General features: G+C 42.9%; 1 long non-coding RNA gene and 1 other non-coding gene across 2 annotated transcripts; both read left to right on the top strand.

The window, feature by feature from the left end:
• Nucleotides 1-6,023: 6,023 nt before the first annotated feature.
• On the top strand, nt 6,024-15,368 carry LOC144310868 (uncharacterized). Its single transcript, XR_013376505.1, has 3 exons — nt 6,024-6,135; nt 9,652-9,831; nt 15,219-15,368. It is a non-coding gene; the product is annotated as an uncharacterized LOC144310868 (long non-coding RNA).
• On the top strand, nt 11,964-12,035 carry TRNAW-CCA (transfer RNA tryptophan (anticodon CCA)). The gene has a single exon. It is a non-coding gene; the product is annotated as a tRNA-Trp (tRNA).
• Nucleotides 15,369-17,493: the final 2,125 nt, after the last annotated feature.

The raw sequence follows: 17,493 nt of genomic DNA, 5'->3' as shown, positions 1-17,493 counted from the left end.
CTCAACAGTACAGCCCATTCCTGGGACAGCCAAGGAACATTGGAGTAAATAACTGGCTCTTCTATGCAATACTGGGGCAGTTTTGAGGGGCCACCTCAGGTCCAGGGCACGTAGAAGGGTCAGCTATGCCTTAACTGAGATGACATGGCAGCCCAACTTCTCTGTCTACCCGGTCCTGTTGCTTTCTCTTCTATGCGTGTGAGCCTCCACGCAAATGTCCACCTCAGAGTTGGCTTCCTGGGGAACCGAACCTGGGATGGTCAGCTTCCCTGCCTCTCATATTTATTTTGAAAATCTAGACTCCAATTTTGGAACAGAGCAGCCAAGATTTCTAATTTTTCACTATTACAAGCACAATTTTGATAACCCTGCTGGAAAATCTTTCCAAACATCTTTAATTGCTTCCATGGTGTCATTAAAAACTGGATTTCTGGGGCAAAGTACATGTATTGATAAAGCCTTTTAATACACATGCTGGGGTGCCTGGATGGCTCAGTCGGTTGAGTGCCTGCCTTTGGCTTAGGTCATCATCTGGGGTCCTGGGATTGAGTCTTGAGTCAGGATCACTGCTCAGTGGAGAGTCTGCTGCTTCCTCTGCTCCTCCCCCTGTTTGTGCTGTCTCTCACAAATAAATAAATAAAAATAAAATCCTTAATACACATAGCATAAGCCTTCCAAAAGCTTTGGACTCTTCACCAGTTGTGCTTCCTGCCCCAACATGTTTGTCAATGTAGGGCAATCACATCCTTTTTAATAACTGCTAATTCAACATCACCTTTCCTAAGTTTGAGGATTTTGTATCCCATAGAAATTGGGAAAAGGAACTTTATTCTTTCCATAAAGAAATGAGTTTGGGGGGTGGATATCAAAATAACTGAGGTGAGCAGGATTCAAATTTTTGAGAGAAAACTTTCAACTCCTGCCATCCCATCTGCACCAGGAGTTTCTCTGGTCATCTGTTCATCTAAGCAGAAGTCCACACTGTCATTTTAGGTGATATTATTGCCACAGAAAATCCTGATGTTCCCTATCCTCAGGAAGAAGGTATCTCAGGAAAACCCATATGTATCTCAGAATTTGAAGATGGAATTGGTGTGACACTATCACTCTTCAGTGGGAAACTGGACTCTGAACTCATGTTTTCTGAGGGAAAAGTAATCGCCCCTAAAGTGGCTTTTCTGTGAGGCCAATGCTCATGGCTTTACAAAGAGAAGGGAAGCATGTTAGGGTGAATCCAGACCACAGACTTGTGGCCCTTTATCCCTTTCTTATTCTCTGGTAGCTCTGTATCCAGTGAGGTTAAGTGACAAGTGAAGCCAGAGTCAGCACAGAGCAAAAGCAATGAGAAAATGAGACGTCTGTAACCACTCTGCCCAAGGTGATAAGAGCCTGGAAGGTCCCCCCAGAACATTCCTGGAATTCCCACTGTACTGGAGCTCTGTGTCTGAAGTGGATAGTGACAGCGAGATCAGCACATTCATATCCACAGGAGCCCTTTGGAGAAGAAAGACACCTTCATGAATCAAAGGATTCCAATCTAATGCCAGGATTTCAGACACGGGGGTTTTTGATGTAAGAAATATTTGAGGAAAGAGGCTTCTTTCTCTAAACCTCTTAAATTTCCTTCTTGAGAAATTATTACACCTCTGGGCTGATTGATTTGTACAACAAGGTCAGCATGGATGGCATGTTCTTCCTGGTGACATCGCAAGACTGGAAACCGCAAAGAGGCTTCATCAGTCCCAAGAGAAATCCAGTAGCTGTTCTGTGCTAATACAGCATGGAAAGATGACAGGGCCTTTGGTAATAATATAAATAAGAACACAGGAGGCATGGACCAGTTGACTGGGAGACTCTCAGGAGATGCAACTGGCCATGTGATCTTCCCTACATCATGGGAATTAGGCAATGTCCCAGATCCAATTGGACTCAGGGTTATAAAGATTTTATGACTCCAAATATAACTCCACACATCCTCTCACCAATGCCACTCCCCCTCAACCAGGGCCACAACAAACCACATTCACACACTATTGCACTTTCTCCCCCTTTGCCATCTGTGTATATAACCTTATTAGCAGGAGGGTGGTATTGAGTCCAAGATAATAGGCAGGCTTACTTAACAGAGCCTTTAGAATGGCCTGAGCTGGTACAAAAGACAACGTGCATACACATGGTGCACATACATGATCATTTGAGGCCCTCCGTTAACACCCTCAGAATGAACTCAATAGAAGAGACTCAGCTAAGCTAAGCTAAGCTCAGCTAAGATTTTCTGTCTGAGGACAAGAATCAGTCTTCCCGGATCTTTCTTTCTTTCTTCTTCTCCCCCTGCTCCAGCCACCCATTCTTGTTTTTCTCTTGGCATGCTACAGCTCCCCATACCGGGGATGACAGATAATCAAACAACCTGGGGACAAATGGGGCCACATTCAATCAAGATAGAAGCCTCAGAAACTCTGGGGTGGAAGGAAGGGAAGAAGGAGTGTTACCACCCACTGCCTCAGACAGACCTTCCCTCTTCTTCTGCATGACCTGAGCCTAGTCCTGGGTTTTTCCTCCACCGGAGCTCTTCCAGCCCAGCTCTGCTCCACTCTCCTGGGGCGTATATAAAGCTTCAGTACATTTTTTTAAAGATTTTTTTTAATTTATTTATTCATGATAGTCACATGGAGAGAGAGAGGCAGAGACACAGGCAGAGGGAGAAGCAGGCTCCATGCACTGGGAGCCCGATGTGGGACTCGATCCCGGGTCTCCAGGATCGCGCCCTGGGCCAAAGGCAGGCGCCAAACCGCTGTGCCACCCAGGGATCCCGTTTTTAAGATTTTATTTCTTTATTCATGAGAGACACACAGAGAGAAAGAGACAGAAAGAGAAGCAGGCTCCATGCAGGGAGCCCGACGGGGGACTTGATCCCAGAACCCCGTGATCACACCCTGGGCTGAAGGTGGCGCTAAACCGCTGAGCCACCGGGGCTGCCCGCTTCAGTACCTTTTAAAAATACTTTATTTATTAAATGATGATTGAATGAAATGATTCTCATTTGTAAAAAGCAGTTGAAACAATTATTTTTTAAATTTTTTGCTTAATTTAATTTACATATGCTGTATTATTAGTTTTTGAGGTAGAATTTAGTGATTTATGAGTTGCATCTAATGCCCAGTGTTCATTATATCAAGTGCCCTCTTTAATGCCCATCACCTAGTTACCCCATCCCCCAAAACGTGTCCCCCCGCCCAGCAACCCTCAGTTTGTCTCTTATGGTTTATCTCCCTCTCTGTTTTTGTCTTACTTTATTTTTCCTTCCCTTCTCCTATGTTCATCTGTTTTGTTTCTTAAATCCCACATTAGTGAAATCATACAATATTTGTCTTTCTCTGACTGATTTTACTTAGCATAATACCCTCTAGTTCCATCCACATCGTTGCAAATGACAAGATTTCATTCTATGTCATGGCTGAGTAATATTCATATATATATATATATATGGATGAACATCTGGGCTCTTTCCGTAATAGTAAAAATGAGAAGTAACAACTATAATGATGGAGACCAAGGCCTTGAGTAAAATACTGGGATCCATAAAATGGCCATCAAAACATTAGAAATTATGTCACAAAAAGATATTTAATGATTTCTCTACAGTGTTAAGTGAAAAAAATTAACAGGAGTATGTAATATGTTATTCCATTAACAGTATTTGCAGACACCCAGTCTGTTTCCAGTTTGGAAGTCATTATTAAACTTATATGAATATTTGTGTACAAGTGTTTTTGTTAACATAGAATGTCATTTGTCATAAGTAAATATTTAGAAACAAAATTTCTCGTGTATGGTTAGAAACTGCATTTTTACATCCTACCAACAGTGTAGGTTGTACACTGTTTACACTGGTTCTGGTTGTACCGCATCCTCACTATTAATAATTTTAGCTATTCTGATGAACTTGTAGTGATAGCTTATTGTGGCTTTAATTTTCATTTACTTGATAAATGATGATATCAAAAACTTTTTTATGTGCTTATTAGTCATTCATGTATCTTCATTGGTGAAGACTGTGTTTAAAGTTTTTGCTCATTATTATTGAATTGTTAGTCCCTTTAATTATTAACTCGTAGAAGTTCTCGATGCTAGGTCTTTGTCAAATATACCAGATCTTTGTCAAATATACATTTAACAAGTATTATCTCCAACTCTGCAGTTTGCTTATTCATTTTGGTCATGGTGCCTTATTATGTGCAGAAGATTTTACTTTTTTTATAATGGTGATTCTTTTATTTTTTTTAAGTAATCTCTACACCCAGTGTGGGGCTGGAACTCATGATCCTGATGTCAAAAGTAGGATTTTCTGCTGACAGAACCATCCAGGCACCCTAGAAGATTCTACTTTTGTTAAGGATCAATTGATAATTTTTTTTTCTCTCATTGCTTTCTGTGATCTGAGAGACCTTAACCTATGCCCAAATCATGAAGATGTTCTCTAGTATTTCCCTCTAAATATTTCAGGGTTTTTGCTTCCCCCTCCCCAGGGTTTTAGCTTTTATGTTTCAATGTATCATACATATAAAATTAAATTTTTCAGTATGGTGAGAGGTGATAGGCAATAATCACCTTTATCTCCATATGAACTTCCACTATCTCAATAGTTTTTACTATAGAAATTCCTTTCCCCCATTAGATGACTTTGTGTTTGTTGAAAATCAAATGAACATAGGGCACGTGGTTGGCCCAGTTGATTGGGCGTCCAGCTCTTGATTTCAGCTCAGGTCATGATCTCAGGGTCATGAGAATGAACTCACATTGGCTCTGTGCTCAGCACACAATGTGCTTGTCCTCCTCCCTCTGCTCCTCCCCTGGATAGCATGCTTTCTCTGTCTGATAGATAGATAGATAGATAGATAGATAGATAGATAGATAGATAAATAAATATCTTTTAAAAAAAAAGAAAATCAAATGACCATGTAAGTGTGGGTGTGTTTCTAATCCATGGTGTATTCTGTTCCATTGATCTATTTGCCAATACTTATGACAGTATAAATCGTTTTGATTACACAATCAAGGTTTCCATCAATAGGAGAATTGATAACGTTCTTTCCTTCTGGTTCCCCCTACCCCCCATTTCATTCTTTAAAAAAAATATATTTTATTTATTTATTCATGAGAGACACAGAGAGAGAGGCAGAGACACAGGCAGAGGGAGAAGCAGGCTCCACGCAGGGAGCCCAACATGGGACCCAATCCCAGGACCCCAGGATCACTCACCAAGCCGAAGGCAAATGCCCAACCTCAGAATCCCCAGGCGCACCCCACCATTGAATTATATATTTTTTTAAATTTTTATTTATTTATGATAGTCACAGAGAGAGAGAGAGGCAGAGACACAGGCAGAGGGAGAAGCAGGCTCCATGCACCGGGAGCCCGACGTGGGATTCGATTCCGGGTCTGCAGGATCGCGCCCTGGGCCAAAGGCAGGCGCCAAACCGCTGCGCCACCCAGGGATCCCCCACCATTGCATTCTAAATAAAGTTTCCTTTTATTAATGTTCACAGTCTATATACTGAAGTATTTAGAAGCAAGTGTACTAATGTGTGCAATTTTCTTTGAAGTCCATCAAAAAGTAAGATGGATTGATGGATGGATAAATGAATAAATATGTGATAAGTATAGTATACCTGGGTGTTGGGCACTGAGGAGGGCACTTGATGGGATGAGCACTGGGTATTAAACTATATGCTGGCAAATCGAACTTCAATAAAAACAAAAACAAACAAAACTAAATAAATAAATAAATAAATAAAAATTAAAAAGGAATACTAAAGGTAACATTGGAATATCAAAATATTTGAAAAGAAGATATAAAGAAAGCATAATAAACAGAACTATAAAAATCACATGGCAAGAAAAACTTGAAACATACAATTACTGTGAATTAAATAATTTATCTTATAAAAAGGTGTTTTTTTGGTTGAGTTGTTGTTGTTGTTGTTGTTGTTGTTGTTGTTTTTTGCCACATCTTATTTCCAGAAAGGACACTTAAACAAAAATCCCAAAGTTGGGGGTGAGAGGGAAGTGGAAAGAGATATACAACAAACTGTTATCCTCAGTAGGGAGAGGTGGAAGACTGAATTTGGGGAAGTAAGTAATATTATCTTTCTCTTTATGTATGTCTGTGCTATTCACCTAGTTATAGTGAGCAAGTTTTATTTATTTATTTTTTAAGATTTTATTCATTTATTCATGAGAGACACACACAGAGAGGGGGGCAGAGACACAGGCAGAGGGAGAAGCAGGCTTCATGCAAGGAGCAAAATGCAGGGCTCGAACCCCAGGAATCCGAGATCATGCCTTGAGCCAAAGGCAGACGCTCAACCGCTGACCCACCCAGATGTCCCCTGTTTTAAAACTTTAATATCCTAAAAAATCTAATAAGATAAAGCTAAATGAAAAAAAGAAAAAAAGCCCAGGCAAATTCCTATTAGAAAGATAGTTGTTACCATCAAACAAAATCTAATGCACTAATGCATTACCAAAGACAGTTTTTAAATTTCTATAAAAGGTTTAATCTACCCCAAAGCTATGACAATCTTTTTTTTTTTTTTTAAGATTTTATTTATTCATGAGAGACAGAGAGAAAGAGGCAGAGACACAGGCAGAGAGTGAAGCAGGCTCCATGCAGGGAGCCCGATGTGGGACTCGATCCTGGGTCTCCAGGATCATGCCCTGGGCTGAAGGCAGCACTAAACCACTGGGCCACAGGGGCTGTCTGTGCCTGTGTCTTTGACTTTCTGTGTCTCTCATGAATAAATAAACAAAATATTGTTTTAAAATAAATAATTTGGGGGATCCCTGGGTGGCGCAGCGGTTTGGCGCCTGCCTTTGGCCCAGGGCGTGATCCTGGAGACCCGGGATCGAGTCCCACATCGGGCTCCCGGTGCATGGAGCCTGCTTGTGTCTATGCCTCTCTCTCTCTCTCTCTCTCTCTCTCTCTCTCTCTGTGACTATCATAAATAAATAAATTAAAAAAATAATAATAAAATAAAATAAAATAAATAATTAAGTATAGTAAAATGCTGGTAAGAGAATCTAGGTGCAAATATAGGAGTCTACGGCAAATATTTCAACTTGGATATACGTTAGCAATTTTTCCTTATAAGATATTCGAAAAAGTATAACGGAGTTTTTGGTGCTAGCCACAGTGGAGTAGCTGGTATCAACTATAACACCCATACAAAATATAATAAAAAGCTGGTTGAAGGCACTAGACAACAATTAATTCAGGGCTATGATCCCTTTTTTCAGCTAAATATTTATTTGTTTGTTTGTTTTTATTTATTTTAGAGAGAAAGCATGTGAGAGTGGTAGGGAAAGGGCAGAGGAGGACGGAGACAGAGAATCTTAAGCAGGCCCATGCTCAGCGTGGAACCCAATGCGGGGCTTGATCTCACAACCCTGAAATCAGGACCCGAACTGAAATCAAGAGTTGGATGCTTAATCAATTGAGCCATTGAGCCACCCAGGCATCCCTAAAATTGTAAGATATTTAAAGTGTACAATGGATACATCATGAAAAGATTCCTCGAGTTAATGAACACATCCATCACTTCACATATTTAACTTTTTTTTCTTTTGGTAAGAACATTTAAGTCCTACTCTCTTAGCAAATTTCAATTATACAATACAGTCTTAACTATAATCACCTGTTATACATTAGATCCTCAATCTTACTCATTCTATAACTGAAACTTTGTATCCTTTTACCAATCTCTCCCTATTTCCTACAACCATCCACCCCTGATAACCACTTTGGGCTGTGATCCCTGGTAAAAGGAAGACATATAAGTTGAGCCCACATCTCTCCTGGCTTTCATCCTGGTGACATTTCTTAAATCAGTGGAGAAAATTGGAGCCCAAAAGAGAACAGCACTTCTCTGGAGAGAAAAGGCAAAGACCAAAGTTTAGGAATTGTGATTTGGATTTAAGAGATACAGTGACAGAAAAGGGAGGACCACAGAGAGGCCATTTCTGAAATATGCGTGGAAAATTGCCCTTGGGTCCACAGCAACTACTACACTGAATCTGTAGATTAGACTCCAAGAGGCCTGGTGGAGAGTACTTGTCAGGACCCTGAGAAGTGGATAGAGATTCTGGAGAACACACATGAGGAAACATGATCCAACTTGGACCCAACCAGAATAATAGACTTTGGTGAACACTCTGGGCATGGAGACCCCTGAAAGCCCACACCCAGTAAGTAAGGACCATATTACTAGAATAAAGGCTATGCCCAAGTGATAAAGACAAACCTAAATTAGACACAGCCTAATAAAAACTGAAACCAACCTTTGGCCAGATTTAGGTGATCCACTGTAACTGAATTGTCTGCCAGAATAAAAGTCTTGAGAGGAAGATAACTTTTAAAGCTTCTACAATTTATTTTTATCATCCACGCTGCCTAGGAAAAAAATAACCAAAGTGTATAAAAGAGAAAAAATAGGTGAGTGATAATAAAGAAAGAATACCAGAGGGATCCCTGGGTGGCGCAGCGGTTTGGCGCCTGCCTTTGGCCCAGGGCGCGATCCTGGAGACCCTGGATCGAATCCCACGTCGGGCTCCCGGTGCATGGAGCCTGCTTCTCCCTCTGCTTGTGTCTCTGCCTCTCTCTCTCTCTCTGTGACCATCATAAATAAAAATTAAAAAAAAAAAAAAAGAATACCAGGACACCTGGATGGCTCATTGGTTGAGCATCTGCCTTCAGCTCAGAGTGTGATCCCGGGATCATGGGATCAAGTCCCATGAGTTGAGCATCTGCCTTTGGCTCAGGTCATGATCACAGGGTTCTGGGATGGAGTCTCATATTGGGCTCCTCGCAGGGAACCTGCTTCTCCCTCTGCCTATGTATCTGCCTCTCCCTCAGTGTTGCTCATGAATAAATAAAATTTTCTTAAAAAGAAAGAAAGGGAATAGCGATAAATCCAGAAATGATCCACATAGTGGAGTTTGCAGTCAAGAGCTTCAAAATTGTTATAATTCATATGTTTTTAAAAAACAGAAGAAAAAAGAGTGACGATTTATTTAAAATGTGGGATAGAGTATCTTACAACAAACGCAAAAAAATTTTTAAATAATGAAAAACAACTGAGGTGTGTATGCACGTGTGAACCAGAAATGGAATACAAAAGTAACCACCTGGGAATCCCTGGGTGGCTCAGCGGTTTGGCGCCTGCCTTTGGCTCAGGGCAGGAACCTGGAGTCCCGGGATTGGGTCCTGCATTGGGCTTCCTGCATGGAGCCTGCTTCTCCCTCTGCCTGTGTCTCTGCCTCTCTCTCTCTCTCTGTCTATCATAAATAAATCTTTAAAAAAAAAAAAAAGTAACCACCTAACTATTACAAATAAATGGCATAACCAAGAGTGAGGGGTTTGGAGAAGAGATCTAACCTAAATTATTTTTGCAAAAACAATATTCTGACTATAAAGCCAAAGACAAAAATAAAACATGTAATCCTCTTAATGAATCTTTCCTTACAAGTATATAGTTTAGTAATTCTGAAACACACACAGATACACACATATGCACACACATACTATACACATGCTACATTTATATTGACAGCAAATATATATATTATAACTATGGAGAGTTCGGTTTTTAGTGATCCGAGAGAGAAATTACAGATAAGGAAAAGGGAAATGACACCAGATTGGAATGAGCACACCTAACATCCAGATCTTGATTGCAAACAACAGGAACCAGGGCTCCTTGAAGAAATGGTTGATTCCAGGACCCACATGGGAACAATACAAGATGAACCTGGTACATCTTGTGCCAGAAGGTAAGAAAGTGCTCGAAAGAAGATGGTAAAATGTCAAAAACGTCATGAGCTAATCTGAAGGAGCTCATAATGGCCAAAGCTGGAACAATTTTGGAAACAATATAAGAAATTATATTCTATGGATTAAACCCATATAATTAAAAAATACCTATGAGAAAGGTGCTTGGGTGGCCAGTGAGTTAAGCATAGGACTCAATTTCAGCTCAGGTTATGATTTCCGGGTTGTGGGATCCATCCCTGTGACAGGCTCCAAGGTCAGCCTGGTGTCTGCTTGAGACTCTCCCTCTCCCTCTGCCCCTCCCCACCCTCATGCTGTCTCTCTCTCTCTCTCTAAAATACATAAATAATCTAGGGGTGCCTGGGTAGCTTGGTGGTGGAGTGTGGGCCTTTGACTCAGGTCATGATCCTGGGGTCCTGGGATAGAGTCTGGGATCCTGCTCCCCACAGGGAGCCTGCTTCTCCCTCTGCCTGTGTCTCTTCTCTGTGTGTCTCTCATGAATAAATAAATAAAATAAAATAAAATAAATAAATAATCTAAAAAAATAAATGATATTCTATGGACTAAATCCATAGAATTTAAAAATATGCATGAGTCTATTGATGCAAATGAGTGACTAAATATGTAATATATAAATAAATTGGAAGAGCCAGCTCTTTCCTACAGAAGGATTATGATGATAAATGTAGAAGGAAAAAGGAAACAAAATCACCATAAGCCAAACACTACAGTAATACTTGTTGCAGGCAAGATGGATGCTAAAATTAGTAGGTGCAAGTTTGAGGAGAAACGGGATATTTGCATGGTTTCAAAGCATTTACCCCCAGATGTTTATTAACTACAAAGCAAGAAACAGCATTACAAAGGAAAAACAGCAGAAACCATGTCAAGTAAATGATCTAAATTAACATCACCAATCATAAGACACTCTGACAACACGAACCTCCAAGGGTGACATCACCCTGGGAAGGTCACATCATTTCATTGGGGTTGCGGAGACGCTGTGAAGGAAAAAGAGAAGAATGGAGAACCACCAGCAGATGACAAGTGACTTTTACAAAAGGAAACTATAGTGTTTATGGATGCACGTTTGGGTGATAAAACTATTTTTTAAAAAAGGGAGGGAGAGAGAGAAGACAAGAAAAAAGGAAGAAAGAAAAGAAAAAAGAAAAAGAGTGGGGGGCATCTGGGTGGCTCAGTCTGTCAAGTGATCCACTCTGACCTCAGCTCACGCGTGGATCTCAGGGTCCCGAGTTCAAGCCCCCCACTGGGCTACACGCTCCGGCAGCGCCTACTTAAGAAAAGATAAAAGAAGAAAAAGAAAAAGAAAAGAAAGAAACCCAGGGAAGCCATTAGCATAAAGGTGGAGGGTGGTGGCCACTGCGGGGAGGAGGGCAGCGGGCCAGGGCGGGGGTGGGGGCGAGCGGTGGGCAGGTTCTGTTCCTGGACCTGGCTGGGGGTGGCTCATTATGCTAATGAAGATTCCGGAACTTATACCTTTTCGTTTTCTGCAGTTTTTTTCTGAAACTGTGTTGTTCTTAACAGTCACTAAGCTTTATAGTTGGACACCTGTGAATACCCGGGAGGAAGGGAAATGTGGACATACACCAAAATCCAATCAAAGAAATCACTGATTTCCAGTTTTATTCTTCTATAATATCCACATTTTCAAAATTTTGTTTTAGTTTTAAAACCGAGGGCGGGGGGGGGGTTGGGGGAGGGGCTCACGATCATTCTATTTTTATGCGAGGTTCCAAAGTCACTTGGGTTTTTCCCCTCGACTACTGTCCGTGGGGACGAGCATGCTCCCACCCGTCAGTCCCTGGCGCCTGGCGCGATCCGGGTGCGGGTCGGCGGCCGCTTCCTCCCGGCCGCGGCCTCCCGCGGACCGAGCGCCCCCGGCTCCCCGACCCCGGCGTCCTCGGGCCGCTCCGGCGGCGCCCGCGTCCCGCAGGTGTTGGCGGCGGCGCGGGGGGCAGCGGCCCTGCGGCGGGAGCCCCGGGCCTCGGGGGCGCAGCCCCGCCTCCCCGCCCCGCCCCGCGGCTCACGCGCGCAGCGCCGGAGCGAGGCCAGGACGCGGCGGGGATGCAGGATGGAAGAGTCTTAAAAGATCAAAAGTCGCCCTGGGCCCAGTGACCTCGTGGCGCAATGGTAGCGCGTCTGACTCCAGATCAGAAGGTTGCGTGTTCAAGTCACGTCGGGGTCACGGTCCCCCGTTTTCTCTCCCCCCAAAGGGAAGGGAAGGTTGAGGTCGTTCCTGGCCTCGCCCCGGCGAGGGCGCCTGGGCCGCGCGTCCCGCTCCGACCCTTGCGGCAAACGAGCCGGAGAGAGCGGAGCTGCGGGGACCCGCGCTGTCGTTTTCGTAGCCGGCGGCGCCGACTTGGGGAGCACCAGGGGGCGCTGCTTCCAGCCTGGGCGCCTGCGTGGGGCTCCCACCCCCTCGCCGCGACCGGGGCCCTGCCCACCTACCCGGCAGCTCGCCCACCCCGCAGTGGGTCGCAAAACTGGCCGCCAGAGGAGCGGTTTCTAAAACCGCCTGCGTGGCCCAGCGGTTGAGCGTCTGCCTTCGGCCCAGGGCGGGGTCCCGGGTCCTGGGACCCAGGCCCACGTCGGGCTCCCCGCAGGGACGCTGCTTCTCTTCTCCCTCTGCCCGTGTAGTGTCTCTGCCTCTCAGGAGTAAATAAATAAAATCTTTGAAGCAAAAAAGTAAAATAAATAAATAAGTTGCATTGCTCACGGCCTTAAAGCAGTGAAGGAGAACCAGTTTATAAGCCCAGGAATGGAGGAAACTGAAATAGTTATAAAAGTTTATTTTTCACTCAAGCACTTTAGAAAAGTTTTCCGGTGTATTTTTCAATCTTGCTTCGGTTCTTTTGGTTCTAGACTTTTTCCAGGACTGCTATGTACCCTTCCATATGGTGGATAATTACCACCAAGTGGATGGATAATTATGCTTCTCTGTACCCTGCATCTATAATCTCTCAAATTGTTTCCTGTGTTTTCCCATTTTCCCTGCATTTGGGGGCATGTTCTCAAGTTTGTCCATCATGTGGGATTCCGTTGTCTAGGACTTCAGTCCTGCTCTTTAAATAGAGGGCATGGCAGGGGCACCTGGGTTGGCACCGAGGGCTTAGCGTCTACCTTTGGCTCAGGTCGTGGTCCCAGGGTCCTGGGATCAAGCCCCACATCAGGCTCCCTGCTCAGTGGAGAGTCTGCTGCTCCCTCTCCCCCTGCTTATAGTCTCTGGCTATCTCTGTCTATTACTCTCTCTCTCTCTCTCTCTCAAATAAATAGAATCTTTTTTAAAAAAGTTTAAATAGAGGTCATCATAAATCCTGCCACTGGCATCTTTTTAGTTCCCCTTGTATTTTCCTCTCTTTCAAATGCAGCCACTTGCTCCATAAAGCTCTTCACGCCTCATTTCAAAGAGGCTATGTCTTGGAGGATGCCTCATACTACTTTTCTGGAAAAAAAAAAAATCTGAACCCTTTGATCATTTTCAGTGGTATGTTTTTCTTCTGCCAGAATGCTTCTCTCTTCCTGGTTCTGCAGAATTCAAAACAAAACAAAATCAAAAACAAATGAAACTTGCTTTTACCTCTTCCTCATCTGAAATTCGACTCAGCGAGTCCGCTGGGAATGGGGGTAGCCTGGTCCTGCTCTCCAGGCACTGGTGGTCAAATCCTTTCTCAGACTGATTAGCCAGACAGGTTGGGGGCATAGCTCTCACCTCCATTTCCAGAGTTTAGAAGCAATGACATTTTCTCCCCATTTCCTATGTGGTCCGGTCCCTTGCTGTTGTGAGCCGATGCACAACCATGAAATCAGTACTCAACACTAGAGATCCCACATTTCAGTGTGAGTTCCAACTTGAATGTCTGAAATGGATCTTACTTCCTTGGCTAGGACAGAAAACACCTCTCTAGTCACTTAAATCTTCTATAATTAACGCTTTGGGGTTATTTATTTATTTATTTAAAGATTTTTATTTATTCATGAGAGACACACAGAGAGAGAAAGAGAGAGAGAGAGGGAGGCAGAGACACAGGCAGAGGGAGAAGCAGGCTCCATGCAGGGAGCCCGACGTGGGACTCAATGCCGGGTCTCCAGGATCAGGCCCTTGGCTGAATGCAGCACTAAACCGCTGAGCCACCCGGGCTGCCCAGATTTTATTTATTTATTCACGTGAAACGGATGGGAGACTTGATCTGCCAGGACCCGGGGATCACGACCTGAGCCAAAGGCAGATGCTCAACCACTGAGCCACCCAGGCGTCCCTCCTATAATATTTTTTTCCTTTTTTAAAAATTTGTTTATGAGAGACACACGCAGAGAGAGAGAGAGAGAGAGAGAGGCAGAGACACAGGCAGAGGGAGAAGCAGGCTCCCCACAGGGAATCCGATCAGGGACTCCAGGGACTCCAGGATCACACCCTGAGCCAAACGCAGATGGCTCAACCGCTGTGCCACCCAGGGATCGTGTCCCTCCTATAATTAACATTTTAATGTAATGTCAAACAAAGCTTGGAAATCCCTTACATTCTTCCACCTTTCAAAAATTTCACAAAGAATCTATTGTGAGGTGTGACAGCCTAAAAATTAGTCCTGTGCAAACTTTATTAATCTTTAAATTTTAATAATGTCCTTTGAGTTTATGTGACTTAATAAAATTCTCTTTTCGTATATTCATAAACCAGATTTTTAAAGTTCTCCCTGTGAGATAATATTTTACCATTACAATCTCCTTATCTTTATTTTCAATTATCAGTTTGAACCCTCAGCTCCTTTATTTCAGATAAATAAGCACTTGTTCTTCCCACGCTGAAGAAACGAAGTCAGCATACCTTTTTAGAGAAACCAAGACGAGTATTTTTTTGTCCTGGGCAAAGTTTCATCACTTTGAAAGAAAAGTAATGGAATGGTAGAAAGGCAAAGTTAGGGTAATTGCCTTATAGTTAGTTTCAAAGGTTTGTCCCACCTGAGCCAATGTATCAGATTTTATATATATATATATATATTTTTTAAATTCTTATTGATTAATCTGTTCTAGTAATTGATTTGCATGTTCCTGCTCCACACCAAACTGGTGGTATTGCTTTGTTTTAAAAGGAAAGTAGATGGGTGCCTGGGTGGCTCAGCGGTTGAGCATCTGCCTTGGCTCAGATCATGATCCAGGTTCTGAGATCAAGTCCCGCATCAGGCTCCCTGCAGGGAGCCTGCTTCTCCCTCTGCCTGGGTCTCTGCCTCTCTGGGCCTCTCATGGGTAAATAAAATATTAAAAAAAAATTTTTTTTAAGGAAAATAAAAGTTAAAGATGGCAGAGCTCTGCACACAGCACTTGATACAATTTGTGACCTCATTGTCGCCCCCCCCCCCCCCCCCCGCCCCAGGGTGCTTCCTTAGCTCCAGGCAGCCTAGGACTCCAGACTGCTTCTCATGCCAAAGAGATGTTCTCCTGATAGAACCTGAGCCAACTGCTTTTTATCTCCAAGGAATTTGGACTGGAATCAAATGGAGCCCAGTGTTTGTGTTGGAGAGCATTAAACAAATACAAGTATGAGATGAAATCGGAAAGTGACTTTGTTTCTTATCAACTCTTAAAATAGGTATGGTTTGCTGCTTCTCCTTCTCATGGAGGAGGGAGCTGAAGGGGGTGGGTGGGAGGAGACAGGGACAGTTCCTAGGACTTTTCCTGGTCGCTTTTTGATGAGAGATGCTCCCCAGGCTGTGATCACAACATCCATCCTGTGTAATAGTCAAGTCTCTGAACATGAGCTCAAGTCGAGGCTCTCCTTTCCTCCTGCCCTTATCCTGCTACCTCCCTACCCACAACTTGCTAACTGTGTCTCTGATCCCTTCAGAGTCAGAGCAGAGGAGGAGGAGACACAAAGGGGCAGAAAAGTCTTCGTGGTAGGCAGTATCATCAGTACGGGATCATCCTACTCTTGAGGACTCATGGGATGTTGAGAGGTTCCCCCCACACACACCTCAGCACCGAGGATCCTTCTGCATTTCCCTTAGCCCTGATGGATATATGTTTATTTCAGCTGGGTGCTCTGTGTTGAATCAAGATCTAGGATTGTCTCTGTGGAAAAACACCTTGATATCTCTCCATTGCCAGATGGTTATTTTGCAATGTATGACTTTTTACACCTTAATATACAGGACGATAGTGGTACACTTATAAAGTTCTAAATTTAAATTTTGGCTTGTTTTCCCCTGCTTCATTGAGGTATCATTGACAAATCATTTAGCCAAGTTTTTTTGTTTTTTTTTTAAGATCCTTTAAAAAAAAAAGATTTTATTTATTCATGAAAGACACACAGAGAGAGAGGCAGAGACGCAGGCAGAGGGAGAAGCAGGCTCCTCGCAGGAAGCCCAACATGGGACTCAATCCTGGGACTCCAGGATCGCGCCCTGGGCCAAAGGCAGGTGCTAAACCACTGAGCCACCCAGGGATCCCCTTTTTTAAAGATCTTTTTTTTTTTTAATTTTTTATTTATTTACGATAGTCACACAGAGAGAGAGAGAGGCAGAGACACAGGCAGAGGGAGGAGCAGGCTCCATGCACCGGGAGCCCGACGTGGGATTCGATCCCGAGTCTCCAGGATCGCGCCCTGGGCCAAAGACAGGCGCTAAACCGCTGCGCCACCCAGGGATCCCCTTTAAAGATCTTTTTTTATTTGTTCATGAGAGACATAGGGAGAGAGGCAGAGACAAAAGCAGGCTCCCTGTGGGGAGCCCGATGTGAGATCCAATCCCAGGACCCTGGGATCAGGACCTGAGCCAAAGACAGACGCTCAACCACTGAGCCACCCAGGTGCCCCTAGCCAAGTTTTTAACAGCAATTTTAGTTAAATGCTTGGCGATGTTATTCAGCAATTTCATGACATGAATAACCATAAAATTTAAATAAAATTAACATAAACAGGCATACCTTGGAGATGTTGCGGGTTTTGTTCTAGACCACAGCAGCAAAATGAGTCAAATTATTTTTTTGGTTTCCCAGTGCAAATAAAAGTTTTATTATTATTATATTGTAGCCTTTTAAGTGTGTAATAGCATTGTCTTTAAAAACAATATATAATAATAGTATTATCTATACAATCTTGTTTTTGACTCTTACTGATGTAATAAAAATTACATATAATTCTAAAAAATAAAATAAAATAAGTAAAAACAATGTACATACCTTAATTTAAAACTACTTTATTGCTAAAAAATGCTAACCATCATCTGAGCAAGTCATAACCACTGACTGCAGATCACCATAACAAACAATAATGAAAAAGTTTGAAATATTGCAAGAATTACCAGAAAGTGACACTGAGACCCAAAATGAGCAAATGCCGTTGGAAAAGTGATGTTGTTAAATGTGCTTTGGTGTGGGGTTGCCACAAACCTTCAATTTGTGAAAAAAACACAGTATCACGAAGTGCAATGAAATGAAATATGCCTATAGTGGTATTTCCATCACTGTTTTGTTTCATTTTCCTTGGTTTATAAGGATTTTAAAGTTTGAAATGGCATTTAGTAAATCAACACTTTATTAAGTACTAAGGTTTGGCTTCTTCTTCTTTTTTTTTTTTTTTTAAGATTTTATTTATTTATTCATGAGAGACACACAGAGAAGAGAGAGAGGCAGAGACACAGACCGAGGGAGAA

Source organism: Canis aureus, chromosome 3 (genome assembly GCF_053574225.1).
Source record: "Canis aureus isolate CA01 chromosome 3, VMU_Caureus_v.1.0, whole genome shotgun sequence".
Classification (NCBI taxonomy): domain Eukaryota; kingdom Metazoa; phylum Chordata; class Mammalia; order Carnivora; family Canidae; genus Canis; species Canis aureus.
Note: the sequence above shows the minus strand (reverse complement) of the source record. Positions and strands in the feature narration are given on the sequence as shown.